A 19435-nucleotide genomic window follows, 5' to 3' on the forward strand; every position below is an offset into this window, starting at 1 on the left:
ATACCATGGAGTTAGACTGTGCATTTAAGCCAAGCCCTGGGCTGGAGTCCTGTCACCGAGGTGTAGTCCTTAGAGATTTGTTGACTCACAGACATCCCTCTGAACTTCCTCCACATTGCTCACCACAGGATCATTTCTCAAAGTGAATTGTCCTCAGGAAATCTTTGCCATGTGTACGTTATATAAATTGATTTTCCTGGATTTATTTGCAAAGACAGAAAGGCTGGTCACGTGGCACACCAGGGGGCCTCAAGTTAAAAATACCCACATCTTAGAAATACACTTCAGCCATGCTATCCAAAGTGACCATAAGCAATGGAACAAGGCCAATAATCCTCCCTCTTCAGTAGTTCATTGCTTTTATGACTGCCCCCATTTTCAAATATTTATGTAGGAAGACAAGCCCTCAGTGTGGCCAGATGTGGCTACAAATCCCCCCCACAGAGACTGGCCAGCTAGCACCCCCATTCTGTTTCAGTCTGTGGGGCTCCACCTCTCTGCTGCGGTGGTATCACATTGGGAATGTAGCGGTCTCTCAGGAAGATAAGTGGATACACAAGACATCTTAGCTCTGAGAAGAGATGGTAGTCTCCATGGAAGTTGTAAGCACCGTCTATTCCTTTGAAAACACTTTATTTCCCACTGGCTGAGATCAAGGAGAGTGGAGTGCAGTCAGCACATTAGAGATGGCCAAGCACTCACAGCATCAGGCACACCATTTCCGGGACTTCAGCCTATGGCTTAAGTACTGAGAATATAGATCCTCCTCATAAGAGCATTTGCACTTACATGTCTTCAAAGCAAGTTCAGTCCTCATTCTGTTCTTCACTAAACTGCTCTTCTATCACTACTGTTTGATGCTTACAAGGCTAGCTAGGGAAGGAGGATGCTGAATGCCAATTCATTTTAGTAGTTTCCTAGCTCCCTTAGGCAACTTTGCAAATCTGAGTTGCAGAGTCCATGCCATGATTTAAATCAAAGCTAGCCTTCTCAAAAGGGTCACATTCTCAAACCAGAATGAAAGCACACCGGAAATCTATCAAAGACAGGAATACCCAGTTACCTGTGGGGGGCACATTTCTCACAGGAAAACCACTCTCTCTCCAACCTCTCAGTTCCCTCAAAGGGAATTTACAAAAACACCTTTCACAGACAAGCCTACGAACTTCACTTCATCAACTTACTGGATACAAAAAAAAAAAAAAAAATCACAGACTAAATATAGACATTGGATTTATGACGCATTATAACCTGCCTGACATCCGACTCCCTAGGTATCTCTCCACTATTTGCCAGCTACATTCAGTCCCCTTTCCCCCACACCCCCTCAACCCATCTCTCACCCACTGACTCCTCAATTTATATTTTCACTGAGTGGCTTTCTTGCATGCATACCAGCCTCTGGCTTCTTTACTATTCATTCCATCCAGGAAGAGCACACACCAGCTGCAGATACTTCCTCAGCCTGACTAAAGTGTATTTGTGCCCGAAAACTTGCAAAGAAGAATTTTTCCAACTATTTGGGTTGGTCTAATAAAAAGATATCAGATTTACCCAAAGAACTTGTCTGCCGACATTCTCAAACAGACCCTTTCCCCGTTTTTTTTTAATGCAAAAAAGGCATACTCACAGCATTGAGTGACGGTCATAAATCAAAATATTCGCCCCAGTTTTGCAGGGCATAGTCTTAATATGACAGGATGTAGATTTTGGTTCCATAACAAACAGTATTCACAAAACAGGCAGGTCAAGACAGAGGCCCTTTGAAAAAAGCACCCCAAACAGAAAAGCTTTCTGCAAACATGAGGTAATTTTATACAATGAAAGATAAGCTGTTACAAAATTAAAAGCTGGAGAGGAAACAGTTGTTAGAGACTGAGCCTGTTTTTAGAAGATTTGGCCCTGCCACAGACTGCCTGTTTGACTTTGCTGAGTCACTTAATCTTTCTGCTTCAGATTCCACAATATTCAAACAGGGATAATAACACCAACTTCCCTGGACTGTGGGAAGGCTAAATCCACCTAAGTTTATAAAAAATGTTTATAACCTCAAATGTAAGATAACACAGCAGTACAAAGTATTATGGGTAATCAGGGTCATCAAAGTGCCATTTTGAGAGACCAGAGAAATGCTGACATTCATCCAGTACACTTGTCCAATATAACTGCAGAGTGCTTTGGAACCTAGCAAATAAACTATGGCCTTCCTGAAATATTAGACATCTGCAAAGCGACGTAAGCCAGGAATTGTGCCACATGGAAAGTCTCTGGGTTAAGGTTAAAGGACAGAGCAAGAAGGGTGGTGTTGTAGTGGGTGTCTGCTATAGATCACCAGACCAGGAAGATGAGGTAGATGAGGCCTTCTTCAGACAAATAGCAGATGTCTCCAGATCACAGGAGCTTGTTTTTATGGGGGACTTCAATCACCCCGGCATCTTCTGGGAGGGCAATATAGCAGTGTGCAGGCAATCCAGGAAGTTTTTGGAGAGCACTGGCAAGACCAACTAGGGGCTGTGCTCTTCTTGACCTGCTGCTCACAAACAGGGAAGAATTGGTGGGGGGATGCAGAAGTGGATGGTAAGTTGGGTAGCAGCGACCATGGACGACTGAGTTCAGGATCCCAAGGAAGGTTAGAAAGGAGAGCAGCAGAGTATGAACCCTGGACTTCAGGAAAGCAGGCTTTGACTCCCTCAGGGAACTGATGGGCAGGATCCACTGGGAGGACAGTCTGAGGGGGAAAGGAGTCCAGGTCGTATTTTAAAGAAACCTTACTGAGGGCACAGGAACAAACCATCCTGATTTGCAGGAAAAGAGTAGTAAATGTGGTAAATGACCAGATCGGCTTAGCAAAGAACTCTTCAGTGAGCTTAAACACAAAAAGCAAGCTTACAAGAAGTGGAAGCTTGGACAAACAAGTTGGGAAGAGTATAAGAATATTGCTTGGGCATGCAGGGATGAAGCCAGGAAGGCCAAAGCACAACTGGAGTTGCAGCTAGCAAGGAACATGAAGGGTAACAAGAAAGGTGTCTACAAGTATGTTAGCAACAAAAGGAAGATCAGAGAAAGTGTGGGTCCCTTACTCAATGGGGGAGGCAACCAAGTGACAGATTATGTGGAAAAGACTGAATGCCTTTTTTACCTCTGTCTTCACAGGCAAGGTCAGCTCCCAGACTACTGCACTGGGAAGCACAGTTTGGGGAGAAGGTGAGCAGACCTCAGTGGTGAAAGAACAGGCTAGGGACTATTTAGAAAAGTTCATGGGGTGGGATGCAATGCATCTGAGGGTACTGGGGGAGTTGGCTGATATGATTGCAGAGCCACTGGACATTATCTTTGAAAACCTTTGGCAATCAGGGGAAGTCCCAGACTATTGGAAAAGGGAAAATATAGTACCCATCTTTAAGAAAGAGAAGTACAGACCAGTCAGCCTCACCTCAGTTCCTGGAAAAATCATGGAACAGATTCTTAAAGAATCCATTTCTCAGCACTTGGAGAACAAAGTGACAGCATGGACTTACCAAGGTCAAGTCATGCCTGACCAACCTGATTGCCTTCTTTGATGAGATGACTGGCTCTATGGATGCAGGGAAAGCAGTGGACATAATATACCTTGACTTTAGCAAGGTTTTTGATACGATCTCCCACAGCATTCGTGCCAGCAAGCTCAGGAAGTATGGGCTGAACAAATGGACTGTAAGGTGAATAGAAAGCTGGCTGGACTGTTGGGCTCAGCGGGTAGTTATCAATGGCTCAATGTCTAGCTGGCAGCCAGTAGTAAGAAGAGTGCCCCAAGGGTCGATCCTGGGGCCAGTTTTGTTCAATATTCTAATATAATAAAAGGCTTAGTCTGTCTGTCTGTTTGTCCATAACGCTTCTGGCCAACTGCGCATGTGCCACCGAGAGAGAAAGGAATGAATGGCTAGGCGGCCCAGGGTGGTTGGCCCCAAGTTTGTGCCGCCACAGGGGAAGTTTGGTGGCTGGGAGCATGCCCCAGCCACTCCCTGCCTGAGGATGAAGGCGGGGATCACAGTGGCAGCGCCCCCCCCAAAACAGTCAGCAGGGAGGGGGAGGTGGCAGGCAGGGATGGAGGGAGGGGAGCAGGGAGGCAGGCCAATGTGGGCCAAGTGGACCCAATATGGCAGGGGTGAGGGGGAGCGAGGTTGGACTGAAGTGGCAGGAGAGGGAGAGGCGGGGAGCAGGGTCAGACCAAAGCAGCAGGGGGGACCGGATGGTGGGGGGAAATGGGGCGGGACATGAAGCACTGGGAGTCGGGTGGTGGTAGAGCAGGGCTGGATAAGGAGTGGCAGGAGGGAAAGGGAGGGGGATGTGGGGCTAGACATGGGGCTCCATCCCTGCTGCCCCCCCACCCCTCAGTCATTCTTGACAGGCAATTTGTTAGTCTCTGGTAACAATCTGGAAGATGGCACAGAGTGCACTCTCAGCAAGTTTGCAGAGAACACCAAGCTCTGGGAGCGTAGTAGATATGCTGGAAGGGAGGGCTAGGATTCAGAGTGACCTAGACAAATTGGAGGATTGTGCCAAAAGGAATCTCATGAGGTTCAGCAAAAATAAGTGCAAAGTCCTGCACTTAGAATGGAAAAATCCCATGCACCAGTACAGCCTGTGGACTGACTGGCTAAAGAGCAGCTGTGCAGAAAGGGACCTGGTGGTTATGAGCCAGCAGTATGCGCCTGTTGCCAAGATGGCTAACAGCATACTGGACTGCATTAGTAGAAGCATTGCCAGCAGATCGAGGGAAGTGATTATTCTGCTCTATTCAGCACTGGTGAGGCCACATCTGGAGTACCATGTCCAGTTTTGCGCCCCCCATCCCCCAACTATAGAAAGGATGCAGGCAAGTTCAAGAGTCCAGCAGAAGACAATGAAAATAATTTGGGGGCTGGGGCACATGACTTGTGAGAAGAGGCTGAAGGAACTGGGTTTATTTGGTCTGCAGAAGAGGAGACTGAGAGGGGATTTGATAGCAGCCTTTGACTACTTGAAGGGGGGTTCCAAAGAGGATGGAGATAGACTGTTCTCAGTGGTAACAGACGACAGAACAAGAAGCATTAGTCTCAAGTTGCAGCAAGGGAAGTTTAGGTTGAAGCCTCACTTCCTGGGTCTGTGACTCAGCCTTCTTCTCCATAAAGTGGAGATAAAAATAAGCCCCCAAATATGTAAAACACTCTGCAGAGGAAAGCGTAGAGGTGTTTTTAACTCATTCCAATGAAGTTATCCAATGAAGTTAGCTTCAAATCATAAACTGAGTAATACCACTAGCCTTAGGCCACAAAGCTTCTAGTTTCTTTTTAACTGGAGAAGAATGTGTGTTGTTTTCTAGGTGATGGCACTTCACCATCTGCAGCCCCATTTTCAAGTTCTAGATCCACCCACGGGCGATTTGTTACGACTCGGTAATGAACACTTGGAAGAATGACTGTGAGCTCTGTGGGAAGGGAGCCCTTCTTCTACAAGGGCACAGTGCTGAGGCCCTTTATAAAATATTATAATACTAACAACAACAAAAGGTCAGGACATAGGTGGCTGTCACAGGTAGCCTGATTAGTTATTGGGGTGGCTTCACTGGTGCTTAGAGTGGCTACATTTGATTCCCCCCAATATCAAAGAAGCTGCCTTAGCCTCTCCTCTTCACCTCCCTGCTAGGTTTGCTCTGGATTGTGCTGCGCTGTCTCCGAATGTAAAGCTGCAGAGGAACATTTCACACAGGCAGTCTCAGTGCTTATGGCTCAACACAGCAGGCCCAAGGGAGAGTTTTGAGGGCTGGACCTACTTCCCTTAGCCACCCTCATTGACATCACTAACCATTCACAGCCAAATCCTGGCCCCAGGGGCATCTGCTACAAAACTCCCTGTGGCTTTAACAGGACTTGAATCTGGTCTGAAGGGAGTAACAAGCAATGTGCAAACCCAACACCAAGTGAAGATGAGGTAAGAGGCTTGAACCTGGGGAAGACTTATGGGGCCAGCTGGGGTAAACCAATCTCATTCCATGACTTCACATGCCTTGAAGTTAATGGAGCTAGGTCAGTATTCAGCAGTTGGGGACCTGGCCCAAAGGATTTTCAGTGACGGTCTCCCAAGTATTTCTCTTCTAAGCTGGGTTCCAGATATTCCCTTCCCTGTTAAGCCACTGAAGTAAGCACTACTATTTTACCATAGCAGGATTAAAGCGTCTTATGTAGACATGCATTTCCCTTCTTATGAACGCTGATAGTTCTAAGTTGCAAGTTGCATGCATGTGTGCCTAACTTTGCTGACACTGGGACAAAGGGTTTATCTTCACACTGACTCACGGCATATCAGGGGCTCCCCAGACATTCTCAAAATGGAGCGGACTGGGCCTGGCAGCCTGGATTTCATTATGAGGAGCTGTAACTGTGTGGACATTGGCATTAGCTTTCCTATTCTTAGTCTTCCCATCCTTCTCTTCCATATTATTTTTCTTCTTCTCCTTTGTGGGTGAACTAAGTGTCATCATCCTGCACATCGCGGATCTCATACGAGCTCACCCTGGGTTCTGCACACAGCTCAGTCACTGCCTTGACATCTGTGTGGGTTGTGAGGTTTTTGAGAAGTGTGGCCACTTTGCTTTGAAGGCCATGAGGCTCATAACCATTCCCTCTCCAGATAAAGTTTCAGATTTCCTGACCCTTGCTGATGAAGCTCTTTCCTGGAATTCATCCTGGAAGATTGTTAATTCCACAGTTTTTGCAGAGCAGGGGGAGGCAGTGGTTATGAGAGGTCACGTGATCACAAAAAGATGAGGCTCCAGGGCCCACTCCATCCAGTGTTTTGAGGATAACAACTGGTGCTTGACAGGGGGTCAGTGAGGAATGCACAACTCCAGGGTGATACGCCCTCAGTGATCAAAACCAGCTGCTGGATTCGGAACCAACTGTAATGTATTTAGTGTTGGTGGTTTCAATTAGGGAATTGCAATGATCATATCAGAAGATCATGCATGCATAAATCATGGTGACTGAGTCTAGTCCTAATGGGTAAGGGGCTATACAAGCTCCCTGCCAGCTATAGTTGGAAAAGGACATGATTTGCAACCCTGTCTCCTTGGGTGTCAACAAAGCAGTGACTGATCAACGAGGGCCCTGGCTGTTGATCTGTCCAGATGATCAGATGCCAACTGTCCTTGGTAGAGGGTGCTGGGTAGGAGCTGTGAATTGTTTAAAACATTTTCCTCACCCCTCCTTCACTGCAGTCCTGGTTTGACCTGGGGTGTTGGGCATTCCTGGGAGATGGTTGCTGCATCTGAAGTACTGGGTGGCACTGAGCTCATTGTTATCCGTATACTGTTGCCATTTCAATCCATGCTGCTACACAATCTCCCCTTAAAGAGGCCCCAAACCAACCTTAGATACCAAACATCCTGCGCACCTTTCCTCCTTCAGAACTCCCCACGCCACCCTGAACAACATAGCAACATTTTTATTCCTTGAGACACTGTAGTACTTTGACTATGAAGGAAGGGAGCAAGAACATAGGGAAAGGATTTCCTGGGTCATCACAGGCAGCCACATCACAGAATCACAGAACAGGAGGGCTGGAAGGGACCTCAGGAGGTATAAGCCCTTTCTTATGAACTGAGCAAGCTCCAGCCAAGCAAAACCATCTTTCTTGAACCAGGTGACCAGAACTGCGGATGATATTCTAGGCTGAGTCTTACCAGCACCTTGTACCATGGCTTAAAATACTTCCATGTCTCTATTGGAAACACCTCACCAAATGCATCCTAATACCACATTTGCCTTTTTTCTCCTTTTCATGGCCGCATCACACTTGGCTCACAGTCACCCTGTGATCAACTGGATAGTTTCTGTTGAGTGAAGGAGAAAATAAACAGAGACTAATTGGTTTGTGGAAAGCAGGGCTCATGCAGCAGTTATGCCCAGTGGAAAGAACAACAGGCCTCATTTCCCATCCTGTCCAATAACCTGTGTGCAGAACAGACCCTTATGAAGCTCCTTCCTGGAATTCATCCTGGAAGATTGTGGCGAAATGAAGAAATGTGACCCCCCCATATCACAACAAGACACCTGAATTATGGTATTGTCTAGATGGATAATGATTCCTTTCTGTGGCTTTGTTTAGCCTGGGGATTAGCATCAATTCTCCAAAATACCCATAGAGCACCACAGTTCATGTAAAGGCGACTCATCTGTGCCTGAGACTGTTGTAGACTAGGGGTTTACTTATCTACACTTGGGAATTGACTAGGGCGGTTGCAAATATGAGGGATTCCTCCCTTGAATAGACTAGACCTAAGTTTGACATAGGTAAAAAGGGTCCAAAGCAGGAAAAAAAAGTCTAACTCCACTCTTTTTTGCCATTGTTTCCAGAGAGGCTGCAAAAATGGACTCCTGATGTTCTTGTCTGAGCCTATCAATAATATGACTTATAGAAAGGGTGTCAGACAAGGACCTGACCCAAAGAGCCTCTCTATCTTGCCCACTAGGGTACCAGCAAGCACCAAAGGTTGGGGGTTGTGGCCTCCACAAAATCTGGAGCCGTTTGGCCCTTCTGGGTATAGCAGTGAGCCTGATTTGCCACAGATGCCCTGGACTCACTGCAGACCCACCACCGCCTGATCCCTTACTGCCACTGCTACCAGACCTCTCACACTGCTGCTGTCACTGGATCCCTCACCACCCCTGCTGCTGCCAGATCCCCTGCAGCCACTGCTGCTGTGGTGACCACTGTGGCAGCTCTCATACCCTGGGCTGGATTCAGCCTATAAGGAGCTTCATGGCCCAGATCTGGCCAAGGGCCCCAGGTGAGTTTGACACCCCTGACCTAGAGGACTGAGCAGAGGACAGGATACTAGGTGCTGTTTGGTTCTAGCACAGGCATTCTTTGGAAAGTCAGATCAGCTCTCTGCATCTCAGTTCCTCCCACTATAGAGAGGAAGGATAACTCAGGGATTAAGATACTAGCTTGCAAATTGAAAGGTGGGGGTTAGTGCCTTATCTGGACACAGACTTGTTGCAGAAATTACTATGGTTCGTTTCTCGGGAGGCGAAGAACTCTCAGTCACAGACACACTCCATTAGTAACACAAAAGGTATATATTTGCAAATAGGGTCAGAGTGAAGACAAAAGACCACCCTCTGCCCCCGGGGAACACGTCTCAGCAGGCTTTATCTCTTCTCTCCTGAGCATGTGTGCAGAAGCAGGAACTCTTACATCTCATTTCCGGTTCATACAAACATATATGAAATGATGTCACGTCATCCGTCGCATGTGCATTATAATTAACTACTTAAGTATGCGGGGTGGATAGGCTTATATGCATTAGCTAATTGCGCCTGCTCAGAAAGTACTTTAGGTTACAAAAAGTTCAAACCTTCTCTGCCCTTAAGGACAGGACCATTAAAAATTGCAATTTACTCTTATCTGCATGAGAACTAAGGAGTATATGCTTTACTGTAACAAAGAGATAGTAAATTTGCAGAACAAAGAGAGAGTGATACCTTAATACAAAGAGCCCTTAGTAGCTTCTCCTCCAACCTCCCCCTCCCACCAGGGAGAGCTGACAGCTGTGCTGTTCTAACAACACTATTGATAATGCATTTTCAATAATATTTCTAACAGACTTATCATGTGACCTGGGGCAAATCACTCAGTTTCTCCATGCCTGAACTTCCTGTTGGTAAAGTAGGGATATAGCCCTTGCCTACTTTACAAGTATGTTTTGAGGCTATACATTAAAGACTATGAAGCAATCCATTTGCAGATAAGTGCCTAAGATGCATGGCAACAAAATGGTATTAATAACCCTTCCTCGTCTTACAGGGGCACTTTGAGTATTGATCCATCAGTTAAAGGTTGTTCAGTAAGGTTAACTATTAGCGCAGATATTATAAAACCTTCCTACGCATCTAATGCCACTGCGAAAGGTTGCTAAAATCCCCCTCCATTCTTGATGGCCTTGTTCCTGATGCTTTGTACAGTAAAAGCAATATAAAGAAGTGCAGTATACATCAGCAGCCTCTATTCACAGATCAATATTAAAGGCCGAAGCAGCTCATCATTAACCTGCACACAGTTACATCTTCATTTCTGAGTCTTACCCATGCCAACTGGATGCAGCTCAGTGACAGTAGTACCAAGACAAGCACCACAGCAGATGCTGCTGACCCAGTTTTCTCTGATGAGATATTTATGAATCCCTTTCCCAATCTGCCACTTGCCATCCACCCTCTTGCTTACCATCTCCCTCTCAGCTGAATCCTTTGAATCTTGACATGTTGAGCGTCAGATGTTAGCAGCCACTTTAATAAGTAACAGCCGTCTCACTTGACAACCAGACAGAAGTGTTCACCAGAGAGGGCTCTGTTTCACAGTCATGCTAATAACCATGCTGCATTGGGATTCAGCCTCTCAAGGCTTTGGAAGGAACTTCATCTACCAACTACAGTATTTGCCTAGTCCAACTTCAGCTTCTTTCTGAGAAATTCACTCTTTCATGTGTGTTATGGGTCCCTGCCTAGCAACTGGCCCCCCAGGTAATGCGAGCTGACCACTATTACCAGCTAAGGGAATTACTCTTCTAAATGAAACTAGAAAAGTTTATGTCATTAACTTTTGAAACCCCCAGTTCACCCCCACCGATGACCTGTGACAGCAGTTTCTAGACCTGGATGCTAGAACAAAAGGTCCTTCTGATGCAACCCCTCCATCTGGGGGAAAATAGACAGTTGCTTCATAAACTAGGTGCGTTCTGATCAGGAAACCCTCGCTTCACTCCATGTTCTGGTTAGTAAAGCCTACAGTGGGACAGCATGGAGCTGCTCCAGTTTCAGGCTGGTTTCTATACGGAAATCAGGGCCACGGGGAGGAGAAGAGCCCAGGGAAGCCATGTTAAACTGACTTCATCTTCTTCAGCCCTTTCAGAGGAAGAGTGTCCCACTTGAAATGAGGAGCTGCTTACCCAGATATGGAGCCTCAGGGAGCCTCCAGAAACTGGAAGCTGAAGAAACCCTTTGGACCACTTGTTATCCTTCTACAAAATGCTTTCAATATGCTGGAAGTTTCTGGAGACTCATGCTGGCATCAATCCGTCATGGCAGCAATTCCAGGACAGGTGACAAAGCACTTTAGCAATGCCTTTACAGCCTGTCTCACAGTGCAGACCTCACTGAGAGCTGCCTCAGAATCACTAACCCAGCACTAGTGCAGAGAGCACCTTCATGAATTCAGACCCAGCTGATATATGGCTTTCCTATAGCCTGGGACCCTATTTTACCAAGGACTGCCCAGGTGTTCACAAACACAGGTTCCCATCTCTGCCCTGTGCTGTATGACACTACAGTGCATTACAGCTTTACATTCACTAGACCCTTTTCTGAATGTAGAGACAGCAGCCATTTTGTTATCAGACTGCCTGTGGACTATAGAGCTGAGGGGCACACACTGTGCTCTCTCAGCAAGACTTTATTTTTGTTCTTCTTTTGTATTCTGCTTTTAAGACATTTTGTTAAAACATCGCTCTTCCTGATGGACATCATTTGTGTACTGTTTGTTTATAGAAGACCCAATTCCCCCTGCATTCCCTTTTATGCCAGCCTTGTATCAAGCATGAAGTACTGAGAGCAATGAAGCAGTTCTTGCCTTAGCTCTGCTTTTAAAAGTAAGATCCAGGGGAAGAAAAGACTCGACATTGCCCTTCATTTTAATACTCTGCCCTGTTGTACTAACAAAATAGAAGCTGCACATTCCTGCTGTGTCAGCAATAAATGATCCCTCGAGGACTTTCCAAAGATGTTGTCAGCTGTATCATTTCCATGTGGCAACTTGAGACAAAAAGCAGCCTCAACTCATTTTCCTAACAAAAGAATCTGAACCAAACCAAACTCAGTCTCATAGATTTCTGTAGTACCGTTCCCCCTGCTTAATCCTGAGACACAAGTAGGCCAGGTTTTCTGCTCCCTTGACCATTGGGTAGCTTTTCAGGTGAGTTCAAAGTATACCTTTCAACTCCTTATTCTGAGGTCTTGGTTCACAACTGCCTAGACCCTAAAGCTAGGGACAGACATTACACAGAAACAGGTTTAAGTGATCAGAAACTGGTTTAAATCTGTAACAGAACAAATGTTCAGTGCACATAAACCAGTTTGAGACTGGCTGAAACTGGCTTGGAAATATACCTGGTTGAATGTAGTATCAGACTAAACTGATTTGGCTTAAACTGGCTTATGCAATGTCTGTCCCAGACCCCTTGCTGGTTTAAGATAAACCAGACTCCCCCAGCATCCCAGCATGCTCTCTGGGCTGGGTGGGGCTGTCTGCTCCACAACAGGGCTGGCCCCTCCCCTCTGCTCCCTGGCCAGACCTCCAGCAGAGACTGCAGACAGAGCAGGGTCTGCCAGGCTTCCCCCTGCCCTACCTCCCCTAGCTGCTCCAGCAGGAATCCCCACCTCCCATCTCCCACAGCACAAGCCCCAGTCTCACAGACCCTAGGCATATGGTATGCTAGCTGTGAGGGGGCCAGGGACCTGAGGGGCCCGGCCCGAGCGGGGAACCCCGGAGTTCCGCCCCGCTTCCGGGTCCGGACCCGGAAGCCCGGCCGGGAACTTAAGGTTTCCCGGAACTTGAACCACGCCGACGCGGGACCGGCGCGGGAAGATAAAAAGGAACCGCCTACCCCGAGCAGAGGAGGACGGAGGCTCCAGCGGGAGCCTGCCCCGGGAGCTGCGAAGCCAGGAGCTGCGAGGCCGGGAGCTGTGGGGCCGGGAGCTGCGGAGCCGGGAGCTGCGAGGCCGGGAGCCGCAGAGCCGGGAGCTGCGAGGCCGGGAGCTGTGGAGCCTGGAGCTGCGGAGCCGGGAGCTGCGAGGCCGAGAGCGGCGGAGACAGGTACAGCCGCGCCGGGTGCCACGCAGCGGGAGCCGGCAGCGGCGAGGCCGGGAGCCGGGGAGTCGGCGGCGGCGAAGCCGGGAGCCGGAGGTCCAGAGGCAGCTGGGCCGGGCGCGGTAAAGCCGGGAGCCGGGCGGCAGGGACCGGCGGCAGTGAGGCCGGCCGCCGCGAAGCCAGGAGCGGCGCAGCAGCAGCCTGCAAGGCGGGAGGCGGCGGAGCCAGGGGGCGCAGCAGGCCCCGAAGGGACGAAGGTACCAAAGGGACTGGTGGCCATTGCACCGGAGGAAGCCGGGAAGGGAGGCTCGGTCGGAGGGACCCTCCTCCGGCGGCTGCGGGCCGCTTGGCCGCGGGGAAGACCCGCGGGCGGGGAGGCAGAGCTTGTAGCCCCCCCCTGGGTCTAGAGAGTGAGTCACAAGAGGTAGAGACACCTCAGGACTAGTGGAGCGATCAGCATCAGGGAGACTAGGTGCTGATAGGACTCCTGGTGAGGGCCCAGCAGTGTGGGGTACCCCCCCCCACTGCGGAGCTAGCATGAAGACAAGGGAGCCTTGTCTAACGGAGGCTCCCCACCCCGGAGGACCGGGCGAGGGTGTAGGGGAGGAGGAGCCCTCAGGACCCCTGGACCTTGGAGGTACTGTACCCCACGTGGACCGCCAGCTTCCCGGCACGGGTGAACCCCATATTTCCATCAAGTCGTGGCAGGCGAGAGCGGCGAAGCGGGACGGTCCAACCCGTACCACCTCCTCTCCAGGGGACATCCGGGGATCGGGGTCTCACGGTAAGTGACGCCCCCCATCCCCTTACACTAGCTAATGCCGAGAGGTGTCTGTGTGTGCATGTCTTTAATTTCACTGGGACAGTGACCACTTAGCGCTTTTTGGAGCTAATCAACAGGTCAGCTGGTAAGCTGTTTGAGAAGAGTTTGAACTAATGGAGAGAAGCTATTGTTTTGCTGATGGGGTGATAAACACTTATCAGCTCTCTGCTGGCTTGCTTGCCTGTCAGTTTGCTGCAGACAGTATAAAGAAGCAGGGAGAGGGAGACTGAAAAGCTCTGTATCATCAACAGATGCATGCACTGTACACCCACCTTGCCTCAGAGTGCTAGCAGGGGTCTGGCAACACTCCTGCCCCGTGAGCACCCAGCAGGGAAAAGCCTGGGATGGTACAGGCAAACCTCCCTTATCAGAGTTTCTGCCATGGCCTGGCCATGCCCCACTCAGATCAGCACTGTAAGGGAAGGGAAGGCTGCTCTGGTGCCCCCTGGCTTCTAGCATGAGCCACTAAATGCATGTGCCTGAATTTCCTGAGTCCAGAGAGAATGTCTGTCCCGTTACAAACCAGTTCAGTCTAGATTGAATCAATTCAGGCTTTTTGAATGTCTATCCCTAGCCTAATTATATAACTGAGTACCAAAGTTAATACTAAATCAGCATGGCAGTGCTCATGAAGGTTTCATATTAGGGCCTCAGCTGGTATAAATTGGCAAAGCTTCCTTGACTTTGCTAGAGGTCTATCCCCACTGATACCAGCTGAGGATCTGTCTTTTTTTTTAAATCATCCAGAGTCTGTGATGGCCCCCGCTGTCACACACTAGTAGGAAGCAGGAAAATCATTATCGACTTACACAGATCATACACCCTCATGTTAATGAACCATTAGGCAGCTCTGCACTTTCTGCAAGCCACATTTTACCAATAAAATATATTATAAAATTGGGGAGAGTGTTAAAATATTTCACAGGGGCTATTTTTATTGTTCTTCCAACTGCAAAACTCAACTCTTCTAGTACCACAAATCCAGTGATGCAGACCCCCAGCAAAAGGTAGACCCAATACCATTTAAAACCCCTAAAACTACCACCAAGTAGATTAGCTATGCATGAAAATATTGTGGCACTGAAATCAGATTTTACAAGTCTTCTCAGCAGTAGAAACAAGCTCTGTATTTCACATTCAAATGTTGGAAAACTCAGATTCCCCTTTCCAATGGGATAAAACTCTGGCTTCTCATCCTTCCCAGTCATGAGACATTAGACCTTAAACCTGTCCTTAGTTCAGGACTTGGGCCAGTGGACTACCTTGAAAAGGAGATCTAGAAAAAAGGAGACAATGTTGTGCCTGGTTGTTTTGAGGGTGGGGTTTAAGTGTCTGTTTGAGGCAGCTCAGGCATTTGCAATGCTGGAAGTGGCCCCAGCAGAGACCAGTTAGAAGGTAAAGATCAGATGAGGCATCCAAAAGGTGCCTGGTCTGCTCCACTTAGCATGATGCTATCAGCCCCAGAAATGTGGTACAGTGCATCTACATAACCAGATCCTTAAAATGCAGCTAGTGCAGTGAAAAGCATCAGCATGTTGTACAGAAAAATGGTTTGGGGAAGGGGTGATTCTCGGGTTACATGCCTAGTGATAGGAAAACTGTCCCAGAGACCTTTATTGCCCACACAGGGACAAGATTGCTGCTTCTAGGCGAGACATCTTTGGAGCAAGACTATAAATAGAGCTCTACGTCAGGAGGGACTCCACTGGGATTTGTACTTCTGGGTGCTGGGCATCTGGGGATTAGACGTCCCAGACATCCCCTCGTCCTGACAATACCCATTCTTCCAGGGCCAGATAAATCCTTTAGTGGGCCCTAGGCAAACAAGCTCATGGGCACCAGGTCAGTAGAGACGGCCCATGTGGAGCGGGGCTCAGAGCCACCACTAGGAAGCAGCCACTACCGCAGCACAGCTGCTGGAGGGAAGGGAAGGGAAGGGAGGCATACAGGGCCATTGGCATTGCCACTGGGGAGGGAAGGATGGCAGCCCCCCACAGCTCAGGGCCCTAAGCATGTGCTTAGTTTGCCTATGCAGTAATCTGGCCCTGCCTTGTTCTGCAGGCTAGTTTCTAGTGCTTTGGTATCTGCTACCTGCAAGGCTTTTGTTCCTGTGGACTTACAAACACAGCCACTCACTCTCTCCCTGTCACTTTTCCAATCCCCAAGCATCCCCTCACAGCCAGCAACCAGTAGTCTCCTTCTGATAAAGGACAATAGAGACTTGTGGCTTCTGAATTCAAATGGCATTCAATAGCTTGAATTCAAATGCCTATAGGTTTTGGCAAGATCTGCAGGCTAGTACAGCTCATGAAGGAGGGTGGTAAGGCCATTGGCCTCCAGAAAACTCACTTAGGTATCACTCCACCAGCTTTCCTTCACTACTGCCCAGCTCAAGCCAATCAAGTTCCTTCAGTCTCAGATAGGATCCGTTTCAATTACAAAACTTCCTCTTCTAGTTTGCAACTCCCCTTCCCTGGTTCTCACTGTTTGGCTCTGCTCAGTGCAACAGCTAAGAGCTACTTGTTCAGCATGGGAAGGTGGGTACTGCAACAGCCTTCCAAAAAGCTCTGCTCTGCTCAGCAGTGTATAGGTTGCCTGTTTTGCAGCTCTTTGGTCAGCTTCCTATGGAAATAGCTGCCCTCTCACACAGCACATAGAACTCTCTAGACAAATGCTGCTTGGCACTGAATTGTTAGGGTCAGCGTGCGTGACGCAGTCAATTTACACAAGCTAGGACTAGACTGCAACTCTTGACTCCAGAGGCTGCCTCTTTAGTGCAAAGCTGGGAAGCCTTAAGAGGTCTCTAGGTTGCCAGGAGTCAATAACAAAACTCAAAGAGTCAGTAGCAAAACTCAGAGAGTTAAATGGTTTCCACTAAGACAAAGTACTGAGGGCATGAGACAGCACAGGCCAGCCTCACAGCTGTCTGCTTGCTGCTGGTTGCTGAATATTTCCTTCTCTGTGCTCACCCCCCTAAATGGGGGCACCATAGGATTGTCCCCACTTTATCCTTTGATGAAGCTTTTCCTAGCTTTCAAAGCCATTTCTTCACTGCAAGTGGGCAGTCCCTTCTGTCTCTCTCTCTCTCTCAAGTATGGGGAGTCACAACCACAAGAGAAAGAGGAAGGATAATCTTTGATAATGCAGAACAATGACATAAAATGCGTCTGATTAGTTGGACAACTCTGCTTAGCTTATCGCCATGCCTAATAACTCGTCTCTTCTGTTCTTCCCTAATTGAATTCTGGACTATATAATGCCTTCTCTATGTCACCAGCAAATCCCTGGGTTGCTCTCTTGTAGTAGACAGAAAGATTGCAAGGGAGATTTTGAATACATGCAACAAGAACCCAACTCTTGCCCCTTGTAGATCACAGGTGCCATCCCTAGGCAGTTGCTTTGCCTAAGAATCCACTACAGACAGAAAGATTAGTTCAGATGGAAGCAATGACCTTGCTTGGAGAATAGCATCTATTCCCTATGGGATGGCAGTAGATGAAACCCACCTGCAGTATACCTTGCTAGGCAACAATGGCTGTGCTATACCTCTGCATGTGGAGAAAGTCATTGGTAAAGATCATCTGAATGGCCTCATCACCTGGGTAGTCTATTAGTATAACAACCATTTGATGATAACATTTCCCTGCCTCCTGCTGCAACAATTTTCCCGACTCCCAGCCAAAGGCCTGACCAAACACAATAGCTTCCCTGATGCTTGCCAAACCTTGGTCCTGGCAGGCAGCCAGCAAAATGGTTGATAATAAAAGACCAAGACTCCTGAGGGTTATGTGCATCTAACAGAGCCTTGAATTTCCTTTGGCACATCTCTGCAGTACAGTGCAGGTTAAAAACAGCTGTCTTGGAACTGCTATCTAAGCCCCTCCATGAATGAAGGTCAAAACCGTGAAGGTCAAACTCAGAGACAGCTAATGATAAGTCACTGAACACTGCCGTTCCTCCTGGTTTTTCTTATGGCCTCCCTTTCAGATGCAGGTGAATGATTTCCTCCCCCACCCCATCTCTTTGTGTCAAAGTTGGCACAAGAGGACTTTGATTTGCGTGTAATCAGCGTCCTTTCCCCCTCATTTCCCACTGCAGGAGAACCCAGGTACATCCAGGGATACATGCATGGTTAGCTCAGGAGCAAAGAGTCCACAACAACAGGTATTTTCAAACATACAAGATGTACATCCAAAAGAAGGAATGAAAAGCATCTGGTGCCCAGGCTGAATTCAGAGGAAAAAACCTTCTTATTACACTCTTGGAAGGAAGAATTGTGAAAGCTCAGACACCTTAAATGAACATATTATTTAAATAAATGGGCAATGGGTGGACATTACCTAACAATACTGGTATAGCCAGCAGGTGAGGTGACTCCAACTTTGTCTCTGTGTCCTTTTTACCTCCCACTCAATTGATATAACCAGCTGTGATAGCTTAGAGGAGCTTGTATTGTATTTAGCCCGTCTCCTTTTCTTCAGCAGAATTTTATATCCCCCACTATCTAGCACAGAAAAAAACCCAAAGGATTTTTTTCCCTCCCCAGAGAAAAATCCTTTCAGCAGGAAAATGCTAAAAATCAGTGAATCAGGTTGCTGGTAATTTTAAATGGCATACATTTGTTTAGCGCCCTGCCTCCTGGGTTAGCAACTAATTAAATAGAGAAATAAAACCACCAAGGCAGAATATGAAAGAGACTGAACAAGATCGCCCATTCAGATGGAAAAAACCGACAGCAGGAATCCAAAACAAAAGCTGGCAGTGTGTGGGTGTGCATGCGTTTCATTAAAGGGCCCATTTCCCTCTTTCTGTGACGGAGAAAGAATTTTTAGCTGGATGCAGCTCCTAAAATAACTAATTTCTTAATCCAGTCATCTAGGATTTCATTTAGGAATAGCATAATTCTGAGGTCCAGGAGGCTGCTACTGCCATGCCCTCGCTTAGGACAAATGCTGAAGCATCCCACACAATAACAGTGGAAATGCTTCAGAGCAAACCCTTCCCCACCCCACAACTTCCAGCCAGTAATTATGCAATAGCAGCAAATCATACAAAGCAAGTCTATCAGCCGTGAAATCCGTCTGTCTGGATGCGAGACACATGTAGCATTCAAAGTGATGCGAATGCCTCCCCTTGCTGTCTGACCTTCACGGAGCAAGGCATGACATAGGAGATCCAGAACCCACAGCATGCAAAGCGAGCCCTGTTTTTCACACTCATCCTTTTGGAGCGATGGCACCGGTTATGTGAGAAGAGATGAACACGCTGCTAGAGACAGATGCTGTTAGCCTGAATGCAGATGGCAGGGCAGCCCCATGACCTCTCTCCTCTAGACAGGTGCATGCATCTTTAACAGGCAGCTTCACATTTCTTGCTCTAGATCTATTCACTTGCATGCATGCATCACACCCCCCTCATCCACCCACACAGAAATGTCCCCCCCATTCTTCCCTTGCAGAGCAGTCAAGCAAAGGAGCAGCTCCTACCTTCTCTCCTCAGGCCCTTCGCACAAGTTGCACCTTGGAAGCTGGATGTTCCGCAGAGAGGAGGGAGGGAGGAAGGAAGAGGGGGGGAAAAAAACTTGGGAGTTTCCCACAATGCATCACTGCAAACCGCATGAAGCTGAGGAGAGCAGGGGAGGGGAGAGGGGGGCAGCTGTCCTATCAGGAGAGAGGGGCTGGAGGATGAAAGGATGCTAAGGAGGGGCTAAGGGTGGGTGAATAGGGAGGTTAA

At 48.0% G+C, this 19435-nt stretch overlaps 1 protein-coding gene across 1 annotated transcript in view; it reads right to left on the reverse strand.

Annotated features, from left to right (window-relative positions):
• Nucleotides 1-19435, reverse strand: part of CEND1 (cell cycle exit and neuronal differentiation 1) — a 37481-nt gene extending 18046 nt beyond the window's left edge. Inside the window, exon 1 of the mRNA XM_090032408.1 lies at nucleotides 19189-19435. The gene's annotated coding sequence lies outside the window, so the exon portion shown is untranslated. The remainder of the gene's footprint in view (nucleotides 1-19188) is intronic.

Source organism: Crocodylus siamensis, chromosome 2 (assembly GCF_052110815.1).
Source record: "Crocodylus siamensis isolate JL-2025a chromosome 2, ASM5211081v1, whole genome shotgun sequence".
Classification (NCBI taxonomy): domain Eukaryota; kingdom Metazoa; phylum Chordata; order Crocodylia; family Crocodylidae; genus Crocodylus; species Crocodylus siamensis.